Below are 13,767 nucleotides of genomic sequence, written 5' to 3' on the forward strand. Positions count from 1 at the left end.
AGTTGTAACTGTGGGAAGGAGGTAGAAAACGAAGGTCAGGCAAAGAAAATATTTGTAAAATATTAATCTGCTTAATGTTTTTACCTAACCTCTTCCAAGTGTACAAAACTATGTGATTAAAAACAAACCCCTAGCCTACAAACATACAGTCTAACAACCAGGAGTCTCTTTATTTCTCATAAAGGGGTATATCTGTCCTTAATGGTTCTGCTGTCTGATCTCAGATGGACCTAACCCCATTTTTAATTACCAGCAACTCAATTTGAACCAGGGTAAATGGACAGCTTGATCATATCTGCAGTCTGACATCAGAAATGCTATGACAACCACCCATTTTTCTTAAAAAAAAAAAAAATGATCTCGTAGCTCATATCAGGTCCTATCTTTCATCTTCTGGAAGAAGAGAGATGGAATGTACAAATAAGCCACACTGTTGGCCAGAAGCCTGTGTGATAATGAGCCCTGATCTCCCATAGGTCAGAGTACGATACCAGAGCATTCAGAGCATACAGGGCAAGTCAAATGCCCTTTGAGCTTCTGTGACTACAGGAAAGAACAGTCATTTTGAACCTTTTGGGTTTCTGCCAAGAGAACTTTATTCAGTCCCCAACATGAGCACCTTCTTTGTGCTAGGCACTGTCAGACACTGGGGACACAGAATGAATATGACCCAGTCTCTGCCCTGAGGAGTTCATAGCATAGCAGGGCAATGCAGATACATAAATAGCCACCTGTGATGAGTGCTAAAAAAGGGACAGGAGGAGAGCACACACAGAGGAAGGAGAGAATGGAGGGGGGTACATATTCAGGAATTATTTCTGATTAAAATGAATGGGATTTGGGATTTAACTAGGTGGGGTGGGAGAGGGAAATGATCCTAAAGTTTCTGGCTCTCAGGCCAGCTCAGACCATTATACAGAAAGACTAGTTCTAAGAGGCTATGTTTGAGTTTATGTGCTCAAAAGCCCCAAGTGACAAGTTTCAAACCATCATTAGCGCCATCTGTTGGCCACAGTAGGAGGTGACATACATTGAGTTGGCATTTGGCTTTATCAAAACGAGCAGTGACAGTTACCAAGTAGAGAACACCTGTATATGATGACGTCCTCAACCTAGAGGCATAAGAAAGAGTAGTGGTTTGCAAGCTTGTCTAAGACACCTTATTTTGTTGTTGTTTTTGTTCTGTTTTGTTTTGTTTTAGGCTTTTAGCGGCCTGTAGCCAGTTTTTAGTTTCTGTCTCTAGAGATAAACAGAAAAGAGGGGTGAGGAAGGGACTTCACTGACCCAACCAGAAAGGGAAACTAAGAACTCATGACTGTATTCTCTCCCTTGGACACTGTACTAAAGTATGCAGGCTCTGGGGTCAGACTGCATTGGGGTATAAACTAATAGTACATGACATTGGTCTTTTATCTTGTCTAAGACTTGGATTTTATTAAAATGGAAGACGACAATAAAATTGTAACTATGTCACAGAACCGTTTTGAAAATTAGAATATATGCTACAAGGACAAGAATTCTCATATACTGGTAGTGGGACTATCAACTGAGAGTACCATTTTTGAACATATGTATGTTCCACAACCTAGCAGTTTCACTCTTAGGATTATATGCAATAGAAATGTGTATTATGGGTGCTGAATGCTATATATGTGAAAATTTCCTAATAGTCCTACTTGTGATAAGAAAAAAACTAAAAATAAGCGACATTTCCGGCAACAGAAAAATAGATACATAAACTACTTATTCATACAATGGGACACTATACAGTAATGGGCATGAGCAATCAGCAACTATACATAAAAAGATGGACAAATCTTACAAACATAAAATTGAGGAAAGAAGCCAGATACCAAATGCTACATATTGTATGACTCCATTTAAATAACACACAGACACAAGCTAAACTAATAAATGTTAAAAATTCTGGATGATTGGCCAGGCACAGTGGCTCACATCTGTAATCCCAGCACTTTGGGAGGCCGAGGTGGGTGGACCACCTGAGGTCAGGAGTTTGAGACCAGTCTGATCAACAAGATGAAACCCCATCTCTACTAAAAATACAAAAAATTAGCTGGGTGTGGTGGTGGGTGCCTGTAGTCCCAGCTATTCGGGAGGCTGAGGCAGGAGAATTGCTTGAATCCGGGAGGCAGAGGTTGCAGCGAGTCAAGAACAGGCCATTGCACCCCAGTCTGGGCAACAAGAGCAAACCTCCATCTTGGGGAAAAAAAAAAAAAAAGTCTGGATGATTATCACTGGGTAGAAGGTTAGTAACCAGGAAGGGAGCATTAAAGCATTAAAGAAGCCCCTAAAATGTTGGCGATGTTATTTTCTGATGTGGGTGCTGATTACCTGAATGTATTTACTTGGTAAATTTTTGTTGATTTTTTAAAGTTGAAAATAATATTTCAATCTTTTAAAAGTGCTCTTCTACTTTCAAAAGCTCTCAGCACAGAACCTGCTTGATAACAAGTGTTCAGTATATATTAGGTATTGAAATGTCATGAGAATGAAGAAGAGGATGATGAAGAGTCAAACAGAGGACTAATTTGGAAGGAGAGTTGGTGAGTATTACTTCTACTGCTACATTCAGAAACATTCATCAGTTCAGTAGACAGTCATGGAAGCCACAACAAAGTACAAGATTGCTAAGGAGAGTTTCTAAGTATGAAACCTGGAAAAACACAAGATAGGCAGAGAAGGAATAATGTGGGAGAGAGACCTATCAGAAGGTAGGAAGAGAAGCAAAATAGGATCATGGATCAAAAATAAGAGAAAAGGAGCCTCCCATGAAATGTAGTTTGTAGCGTGTGGTGTCAAGAGTTTTCACGCTACATAAAAATTGGGACAGATGAAGACTACATATCGTCCCACGGATTTGTCTGTGACCCCAGCTGGAACAGTTTTAGAAGAGCTGAATTTAGAATGGAACTTGAGGGATTAAAAATAGTGAGTCGTGTGCCACTGGGGGCAATGAAGGGAAAGGAAGAAGCATGACACTACATCTAGATGAAATAGGTGATGGCAATGTCTTTATTACAATATTAAAGTCCTAAGTATTCTATTAATAATAATTTGAAAGGACAGTGGAGAGGAAGCAATAGAAGATACAAAAAAGATAAGGTAACTGACAGAATAAGGTCCTTGAGGAGGCATGAGAGAAAATGATCCTGTTTTGGTGGCAGTGTGTTTAGGTACTCTTCCAATACACAAACCTTGTGTAGGAAATAAAGGGCACTCTAGTCTCTCTCTAATATGCTGTGGAAGCTTGTATAAGTCACGTGATATCTCTGGGGCTCAGTCTTTTATCTGTGGAATGGAAGATATTCCAGACTAGATGAACCTTCTCAGATTATTTATATCTCCAACATTCTTTGATCACTTTGAAAGACAAATCCTAACCAGAAAGGCATGGGAAGAGTAATATCCAGCTGTAAAATCTTTCACAGTTTTTAAAGGGAAGAATGTGGCTCATTCAATTCAGGGGTCAGTAAACTTTTCCTATAAAGGGCAAGAGAGTAAATATTTTAAGCCTTTCAGGCCATACAGTGTCTGCCACAGCTACTCAACTCTGCTACTGTAGTGCTGAAAGCAGTCATAGACATACATAAATAAAGTAATGTGGCTGTGTTCCAATAAGCTTTTACTTACAAAAACAGTCCACAGGCCAGATGTGGCCCATGGGCTGCAGTTTGCTATCCCCTACAACTTTGGAGCTGTAGCCATTAATATCACCTCTCATGTAACTCAGAGTGGGACCTCTGATACATCAGTTAAACCTGCCTCAAATCAGTAAACTGGGGACCACAGAAAACAAGGGCCATTACCTTACTGTGACATCAGGAGGCAAAGCTAATAAAAGTGATACTAAAACAATGAAAACAGATTTAGGATATCACACAGAATGGCTAGGCCAGCTGTTCTTTCTTTCCAGTGAGTATTAAGTAAGAAAAAATGGGATTAAATTCCACCAAGAGTTAAGGGAAACAAGTAAGGTGAATGCACTGGCTATGAAATACCATACCACACTCTAGCATAAAGTAGGGAATTTGGCTTCTTTGGGTATCTTGAAGAATGTTAATAGACAATTATGTGTTAACAATCATCAAAAATACGTTCTAACAGACAATGATGGGAAGGGAATGATCGTGAAATTCTCTTTCCTTGACCTATTAAAATAATCTTTTTTTTTTTTCTTTTTGTGTTGGAGTTTCACTCTGTCACCCAGGCTGGAGTGCAATGGCGCTATCTTGGCTCACTGCAACCTCCGCCTCCCAGGTTCAAGCCATTCTCCTGCTTCAGCCTCCTGAGTAGCTGGGATTACAGGCATGTGCCACCAAGCCCAGCTAATTTTGTATTTTTACCAGAGATAGGGTTTCACCATGTTGGTCAGACTGGTCTCAAACTCCTGACCTCAGATGATCCGCCTGCCTCGGCCTCCCAAAATGCTAGGATCACAGGCATGAGCCACCATACCAGGCCGAAACTTAAAAGAATCTTAATTGCCGTGCGTCATCATGGACAATTGTTGGTTGCATCCCAAGCATCCATTCAGCTCTTTCTGACATTCCTTGTTTACACTGGAGAGTCTGTGCAATTCTGGGAATACTAACTCCATCCCCATCTCCAGGGGTGAGCATGTGTCCTAATCTAAGCCAGCCCAGTGAATTGAGCAGAATGAGTCTCAGGCCCTTTCTAGGAATAAGAAACAAGGGCATATTCACCTTGTCTGGAAAGGACCATGTATGGACAGAATGCCTCAAATTGCTGCAGCCCTTTGCTACAATGCACTCAGACTCTCAACGATGCCAAAATACCAGCAAAGGCAGGGCCAAGAGAATCGTGAGCAATAAAGTCAGAGTCCTAATGACTCTGGATCAGATACTGCCTGAGCCTGCTCTACCTTTAACCTTCTAAAGTTACATGAGCTGATATATCCCCTCTGTTGTTCAAGCCAGTTTGATTTGGTTTCATTGTTACTTTCAAAAGATTACATCCTAACTCTTGCATATTCCCCCCGGATATGTATTTATAGCATGCCTTGAGCAAGGGCATGAAATGAATGTTTAAAATGGTCCTAATATTTCCGTATGCCTCTAAAATATTTTCCCAAACTTTACATTGTTTTGACAGCACAACAGTCAAATGACTTTCTTTATCATCACCATGGTTCCAATCTGTCAGCAATTCATTTCTTCCACAGCGTTCACAAGCAAAAGACAGACTACCTGAAAGTCCCCCTGCCCTTTTAATCTGACCAAATGTAAATGATCATAATTGAAAGTCCTGTTCTTGTAAGAGAAGTTCTTTTTGCAAATCAGCTCTGTCTTTAAGTTTCTAAACTCCCACCTCAGATGGCCTCTGAGAGAAAACTATAGAAATGAAGCCATTGAACACACTATTTTCAGCCCCCAGAGAACCTCATCCAAGGGCAAGAAACAAGACATTAGGAATCTTTATGTAGTAGGGCATGTGAAAAATAAATTTCTATCAGAAAAGAAGGGAAGGGACTAAAGAATTCTTGGTTATGTTTCATTCATTCTCTCCATTCTATTTTTAGTTTCCTCCAGGAACTAAAGTAACACAGGAAATTTTTAGTGTTCAGCATATTAGATACTTTACATCAACATAAAAACAAGAGTAGGACAACCTATTGGCCAAGTTGTAATATTTTTCCCTTGTTAGCCAGCAGCAAAACAAAGATAATGTATTAACCAACCTCTCAAATCCATTCATCTTCTCAAGATATGCTGGATTCTTAGCTTGGAAAGATGCATGATGGTGAGCATTCATCTTTTAAATGTCATTGAAACAAGGCTACTGCTTCAAACACAAAGTTGTCTTTTTTTCTCGCACTATTTCCCGTATTAAGTAAAACTTTTCTAAATGGCATGACCTCCTGCAAACTCAAATATAGATAGAACAGACCTACTACAAAAAAATATGCATTTCTCTACGTGCCCAGAATATAAAGAGAATCAAATAGGTCAAATGGAAAGCAAACAGAAAAGCCAATGAAAAGCAGACACAGGGACCTTAACAGTACCGCATGGATCTTGCATATTTAAGTTGTTTTTGATCAGCTTTCTTGGATTTCATGCCTGTGAGAGAACTCAAAACATTGGAAGGTAAAGGCTAATAGTCTGGAAGCCCAAAAAGTTGCATTGGGAAAAATCCTACTTGTTCTCAGACTCTGGCTACAGCTTTTGCTTCTCCCTATCCCGCTCTGCTCCTCCCTTACCCCGTTATACTAGCTTCTCCCCCTATCTCTTTCATGGGTAAGCTCATCTACAAATGGCACTATCCTCTGGTGCCCATAGGGCTTGAAATCCCATTAGCACAATTCTTGTATTGCTTTTTCCTTCCTATGGGAACACAGGGGAGTAATGTTATAACCATTACTCTAGGAAAGGAAGAACAAAGCCCAAGGTGCCCTTTCTTCTAAGATATCTGCATGCTAGTTTTAAAAAAGAAAAAATAATATTTGCAAATACTCTCATGAAAATTATTTGTGCAGGAGTCCTGCCTGTTTTATCTTTATTTCTTCCTCTATAAGTTAGAGAAGAACATTAATGTTTATATCCCTATCCCCCTAATCCTCCCCAAAAAACATAAAAGGACTTTGTGGGTTAAAGTCAAAAATTGGATTAGGTAGGGGTTAAAATTATTCCCAAGAGTCATACCTCTGACACCAAGAAAATGATAAAAGGTCTAGGCCATCCCTTCTCCTTTGGTGAAGAGAAGGTTAGCCAACAGTTAACTACCAGAGACCTGTGAGACCCTCTTCTGTCCCTGTCTGGCCCCTGTCATTAAAAGAGAACACCAATTTCAGGTCCTTGGATCCTTGGATTTATTGAAAAGACCCACCTTCAGGGAGAAAGCTGAAAGAAGTTGGAAAATTGCTCAAATTATTTGTAAGCATTGTCTTTGTTAGTGAATAAGAGACTAGATGGAACTGTTCACTATCCTGAAATTTTCATTTACCCCACAGTTAACAGAAACAACGAATGGTCTGGTTCAGAAAGCAGAGGGACCCCAAATGAGCTTGTAACTCCTCAGCCGAATACCTCTTTGATTAACCACGTCACTCACTCCAGCCCTGATAATGGCTGTGGACTTTTCTAAACTCTGCACTAGGTGATGACACAGAACAAACCCCATTCATCTACTGAAATCTTTGTATGTCTAGTTTTGGGAAACTCTTTAAGATTCCCAAATTAACTTATATAACTACTAGAGTCTAATTAACTCTTAGTAGTAAAGTAATGCTTCCCCACTGTATAACAAAAGAATATGCACTAAAATGACTGGAAATTCGAACGTCCTTAGAACCAATAGTTAATTAAAATGATGAAAATTGAGATAAACATAATATTAGATTCTATTAGTCTTATCTAGTGACATGAAGCACGGTCCTATCTTCAAATTCCAAATAAACTAGCATTATAACACAGTATTGCCCCTCCAAGCAAACTGTGCTGGTGGCATTGATGAGCATTTGAGAACAGGTAGCCTTCTGTTGTAGTTGTGATAGCTCTGTTCTCAAGGATTGGCAAAGAATCGTAGGCACTAAGGCCATAAATTGGGGACAGAAGGGAGTGAAGTAGGGTTTGATTTGCAGGCAAAATACAGAGTAGAGCTAAGCTGAATATTAAGCAAGGATGCCAACAGAACTATTTTAGGGGTTCACTGGCCTGCCTAGGGAGCAGAGGAAAGGGGGAAAAGATTTCCCACTACTATGAAAACCATGTCAATCAAAGAAAAAAATAAAAACCCTAAACATTCCAGATGAAAAATCATAATTGCTAATAAATTATGACATATTTAAGACAAACCAGCTTCTTGGACAATATTATTTGACCTAAACTTCAAATACCAAGGATGTTGGGTGAGAAAAGAATGAGTAAATCCTTCTTTATCCCCCACCACCCAGAAACAAAGTGACCTTCTACCATCTCCAGTTAAAGAGCCAGGAGATTAAATATCCAATTGTCAAATCCAGTGACTTCTGCTCTTAATTAAATTTTTTAAGTTTCTAAAATAATGAGCTCAAAGAGATTTCACACAGACACGCACACAGAAGCTATCCAACATTGCAGTCTATATTCATATCACTTCTTTTTCCTTAACCCTTTTGATCAAGAAGTACACAGTTTTGCTCAACATTTTCTGTATATTTTTTCTATATAAACATTTCATCTAAATATCTGCCATTTTAAATAGTTTTCTATTCTTATGGACATGAAAGAGGTACACATAGCAACAGTTCCATATACACACATATTTGTACATATAATACATACTTTCTTCCTCTTGTTGTAAGGTATGGAGCAACTCCAAACAGAAAGCTGAAGAAAATGCAAAATGAAGATATTCCTACTTTCACTAGCCTATGTCGTTTTGTCCCCACAAATAAACCACATTAGCAAAGCTGGTTTCTTTACTTGTGCTCATGAAAAACAAAAGGTACAAATGCAATCTTTTCCAATTAAAGCTCCACGTTAAAATCTCCAAGGCTATTTCCTAAAGAATATTAACACCCGAGGCCTACCCTTAGAGATTCTAATGTAATTATTCCAATGGAAAGGGTCTTAAATTTAGAGGCAGTTGAACTTGCATTTGAATTTCTTCTTCATCACTAGGAGTTATACCCTGTTGGGCAAGTTACTTAAATTCTCTGAGTCTCAGTTTTCTAATCCATACAATAGGAATATTACTGTGGGGATTAGAGAAAATATATTAAAAATCTGCCACATACTCCCTGGCATACAATATACCTCCAAAAATGTCAACCCATTACTAGTACTCATTGTTCTTCAGGTTTCCTGATAGTAAAACAGAAACCAGAGTAAAGAGAAGGCTATGCAGTTTTTGAAGATTCTAACATGTTTGAAATGTCATGCTGTTTAGTAACTATGTCCATGAAAAATTGGACAGCATCTGAAATATTGTTGTGACATCTTAAAGAGGTAATATACTTTAGTGCTAAGCAATGATGTATTCTGACTCTTATTTTAGCACACATTTTTCTTATTAAATATCTTTATCTAATTTCTTATTAAATGTCAATCTTAATTTAACAAAAATATATTGACTATCTGGGTTATTATATGACCAATATTTTCAACCATCACAGGATAATAGAAAGCTCTTTAATGTTTATTTAACAGCAGCGTACTACTTGTTTGTAAATGAAGCCTGAAATTAGTGGTTTGTTGTATAATGGTGTTGCTTCTTGTTTTTATTTTTCTAAGCAGCATAGGAAATTATGCTGTATGTGAATCTGAGCAGACGTAAGCTGTACACATTACCAAGATGCTATTAAGTTTTCATGGTCTGATAGTTCTCAGTAGAATCTTATCTGCGTAGTGTCTTGCTACCAAATGCCACCAATGCAAAATGTGTGACCACAAAAATCAAACACAAACATTAAGAAAAAAAAGTGCAAATGGGGAAAAATAATGTTTTCATTCCAGTATATTGATCTGAATTAGAAACTGAGTATTTTATCTAAAGCCATTCCATATTTCTATAAACAAATTGCTCTCGTTGAATTTCAAAGAAAAAGATGCAAAAAGAAGTATGTTGGATTCATCATGGGTTCTGCCTTCTACAGGACAGCATACTCTTGCCTTTTACAAAAAACTTCCAGCCTTGTTACTAAAAAATGAAAGCGAAGAATTCATGAGAATAGAAGGCCTTGCTGGTAGTCAGACTCAGGGGAAAGAAAGCAAAGGAGAGCGAGTGCAATTATTTTCATTCTCAGTCTTCATGTTCCAGATATTAGAAAGAATAAAAGAGGTATTGGAAAAAGTGCCTGAAGGAACCACCCCAAATGTTTTAAATTACTATTCTGCAAATTCATTAGCCATCAAAAATATGCTATGCTGAACACAGTCTTCTCTAGATTATCAATCAAAAGCACATTTTCTCACAAATGAACAGGGGAAAAAAGCCCCAACCCCAGCATCTTTGTTCCTCCTGATTTCTTTTCTCTGGGAAAATATTGCTTTAAATTGCTGTTTGTTCTCATAATGGACTGAAGCCTTTGAGGTCTTTACTGCTTCAAGTGCTCTGAATGTACAGTCAATATACATGTAAAGTTTGCACTGATTATATGCAGCTCAAAGGATTTCAAAACATCTCCCTAGAAGCTTTTCCTTTCTCCTCAGAATTCCCATTTGAGTTTCCTGGAGGCTGATTTTCAACAGAGCACAGGAGAGCCTCCTCTCGGAAATGGATTTCCCACAGAAATGGGCTACATCAAAGGAGAGCTTGCTAATGTGAGAGCCATCTCTGATTTCATTGAACCGCCACTCAGAAGAACAAAAACAACCTATTCACACATATCGGAAACGTTATAGTAGGCATTAAGCATGGCTCTAACCCATCCCTCCTGTGCTTTTCTTGGCCAGTTCTTCTTGTGGTTCTATTCCTTTCATTTTGCTGTGCTTATTTCAGAGGTCCTTGGCCCTCTCACTTGAAATTTTTTCTAAATTCAATGGAGTCATTTGGTATGTAGCTTTGTTGACCTCTCTTCAGCATTTTATAGAATTAATTCTTAAAAGTGTCTCCACTTTGATTCCATTCCACATCAACCTCTCAGTCTCTCTGAGGATCTCTTTTCTGGACCGTCACATGTGGCTGTTCACACAGGATCTGTAACAACCCTTTTCTCATCTCACACTGCACACTCATTTCCTCAGGGCAAACACAATCATTCTTAAGATATTAATTATTACCAGGTTTGGTGGCTCACACCTGTAATCCCAGCACTTTGGGAGGTCAGGCAGGAGGATTGTTTGAAGCTAGGAGTTGGAGACCAGCCTGGGCAACATAGCAAGATTTCAATTCTATCTAAAACAAACAAACAAACAAAAAGTAAGCCAGGCATGGTAGCATATGCCTGTAGTCCCAGCTACTCTGGGAAGCTGAGGCAGGAGGATTCCCTAAACCCAAGAGGTCAAAGCTGCAGTGAGCTATGATCATGTCACTGCACTCCAGCCTGGGCAACAGAGTGAGACTCTGCCAAAAAAAAAAAAAAGACCTTTACTTACCATCTATAAGCTAATGACTTCAACCATACGTCTAGATTAAATTTTTGCCATGTCTGCAAATAGAAAACACATTACACAATTCAACTGAGTATGTAGCAGGCAAGGAACATTAACTTTTACCTGTCTTGAAAATGTCTTCCTGAAGGAAAAGGTGTAACTAGAGATAAAAAAGGATTTTTTTTTTTTTCCAGTTTTTTTAAGTTTTCTTTCTCTAAACATGGCATCCAGTTCTGGCTTGCACTGTTATTGCTTATAAGTTTCTCATATTTACACACACACACAATACACACATACTCTCTCTGTCTCTCTCTCTAAAATGTCAGCCATTGCATTTTGTTCCTTGGGTTATTTAGTCTTATATACCTAGAGACACATTCAACATAGGCAGCTCCATTAGTTCTAATGGAAGGTCAAGCTTAAGAGTGAAGGAAAAACAGAAAGGATGAAATAACTAGTCTGGATTATGTACTTGTCTACCTTTTCCTTCCAAAATATAATCTCTGCGAGGGTAGAGATTCTTAGAACCTAGAATGGTGACTGGCACAAAGTAGATGCTCAGTAAAATGTTTGTCAGATCAAAGAATGAATCTTTGATGACAAGATGTCAGGAGTGAGTGCACCCATTTGGGTCTTTTAGGTGTATTAGGAAGGTGATAGAGTGCAATAAGCGAAATGGGCCACAAGATTTTTATAAATGGAATCCACAAAGAAGTAATGAAAACTCCCCATTAAATCTTTCCCGACAATGGTGCCCACTGCTTCTTAAGGGATATGTGTTATTATGGTGAGTGACACAAGTCCAGAGAATGGAAAAAATGGAAGGTTCTAATACTGATGTATCCAAATCATATTTTTGAATGGGTTATGTCTTCAAGATGATTTCAGACACATAGCCTGCTGCCATGGGATGGCAACCAGTGTGAGCTCAGATATTTAAGGTTTTGTAAACCAGACTATCTTCTTTGGAGAAACATTAGGGAGGACCAAGTGTCTACAGCGGTGGCGATGAAACCAGGAGTGGTACTGAGACTCAGTGGAACAAGTGCCAGAACAGGAGTAGGGGGTCTGGCTTCTGATCACAGACAGTCATGCCATGAAGCAAGTTGCTTCATGTGCTCTGTCAGGAACATATTGTGGTGCATGTATAGCTCCCTCAATCTCTGAACTCATTTCATTTGACAAATTTTTAAAGGATGGCCACCAGGTGCAAAGCATTGTGGCAAGTGCCATGGGGGACAGAGCAGAGAATCAAGTTTCTGCCCTCAAAAACAGAACTACTGGGTGGTAAGCTGAGATTGCTGGCCTCTATGAGCCTCTGAGTTCTATGTGGGTCAGGGGACCTACGGTGTAATCCTGGATATGAAAACTGTGCCTTTGATATCTGCCTTCATTGGACCCTTTTAAATACTGTATCTATAGTTGCATGTCACAGGAATGCTAGAGACAGTTATTTCATCATTATTTTGTTATATAAAAGCATATATTGGAATTGGCTCAGGGCTGGCTGGCTTTTTGTGACCTCAAGCAAACCAGAAAAATTAATATAATTATGCTATTAAACACTTCTAAATTTGTCTACATCATTATATGCACTATGCTCAAAGGCAAGTAGTCCAATGAATTATCTGTAGTTTCATAGGAAGGGGGCATAACACACATGGTTATCATCTCCTTCAATATGAAACTACCCACCAAATAAATCAGGTCATATTTGAAGGAAGAAGTTCTTAGAACATTCCAAATTAATACACGAAAGCTGGAAGATTAACTAAGAACCATTCTTGAACAAAAAATTGGGTGAGTTGAAAATGACTGGCAAGAGGTTAAATCTAAAGTTGCAGAGTGAGTGCAGAGTAGGAAGACAGAGGCAGGAACGAGTAATGGAGAGGGATAATAGGTCAGCACCATGCTGAGATTCACATGGAAGGCGCTGCTTATGGGGAAGAACACAACAAGCCAACCTCATTTAGGATGGCTGGTATTTGGAACACTCCATTTTGAACATGTCAGAACATGCGAGGTAAAAGAAGGCTAAGTGATGAGAGCTGGCGATGATGCCTGGAGAGAAATTAAAATAACAGATATTAATTAAAGAAGTGAGAAGGATGTGTAGACAGGAATACCCTGCAAAAAAAATATCCAAAGCAATAGCCCTTTGGAGGTTAGCATTCTTGATTAACAGCTACTGAGTATCCCCATCAGAGATAAGATTTAGTTTCTAGGGGAAAAAGATATAGTAGTGTCATATTGTGGACGTGGCAAATCTGACTTCAGTGATAGTGGTGAACTTCTCCTGAAGGAAGGGTTCAGTAAAGACAGTGCTACAAGGAAGAAATGATGAGGTTTTCTTAGTGGAAGCATACAAAACAAGGTTATGTAAAACCTAAAAAAAAGATACAGAAGAAAATCTCAAAGTAACCCTCAACTATTATCTTGTTTTGAGGTGAAGAAAGAAGGAAACAAATACATCTGATTCCCAATAACCTTCGAACAGGGGAACCACAGGCTTACATCTTTGAAGTACTAAGTACTTGTCACCTGGCATGTCAGAACAGAAGCAGTACAATTTTTTCTATTTAATTCACCAAAAATTTAAAAACTGACCATTTCCTGAAAGATGCAGAAAGGAATGCTAGCAAGAAAAATGTATTTAAAATGGGCTTGTGTATCAAAGTAATTAAATAAATGTGGGAGAGAGAGAAAATGATTC

The sequence above is a fragment of the Piliocolobus tephrosceles genome, chromosome 2, assembly GCF_002776525.5.
Source record: "Piliocolobus tephrosceles isolate RC106 chromosome 2, ASM277652v3, whole genome shotgun sequence".
Lineage (NCBI taxonomy): Eukaryota > Metazoa > Chordata > Mammalia > Primates > Cercopithecidae > Piliocolobus > Piliocolobus tephrosceles.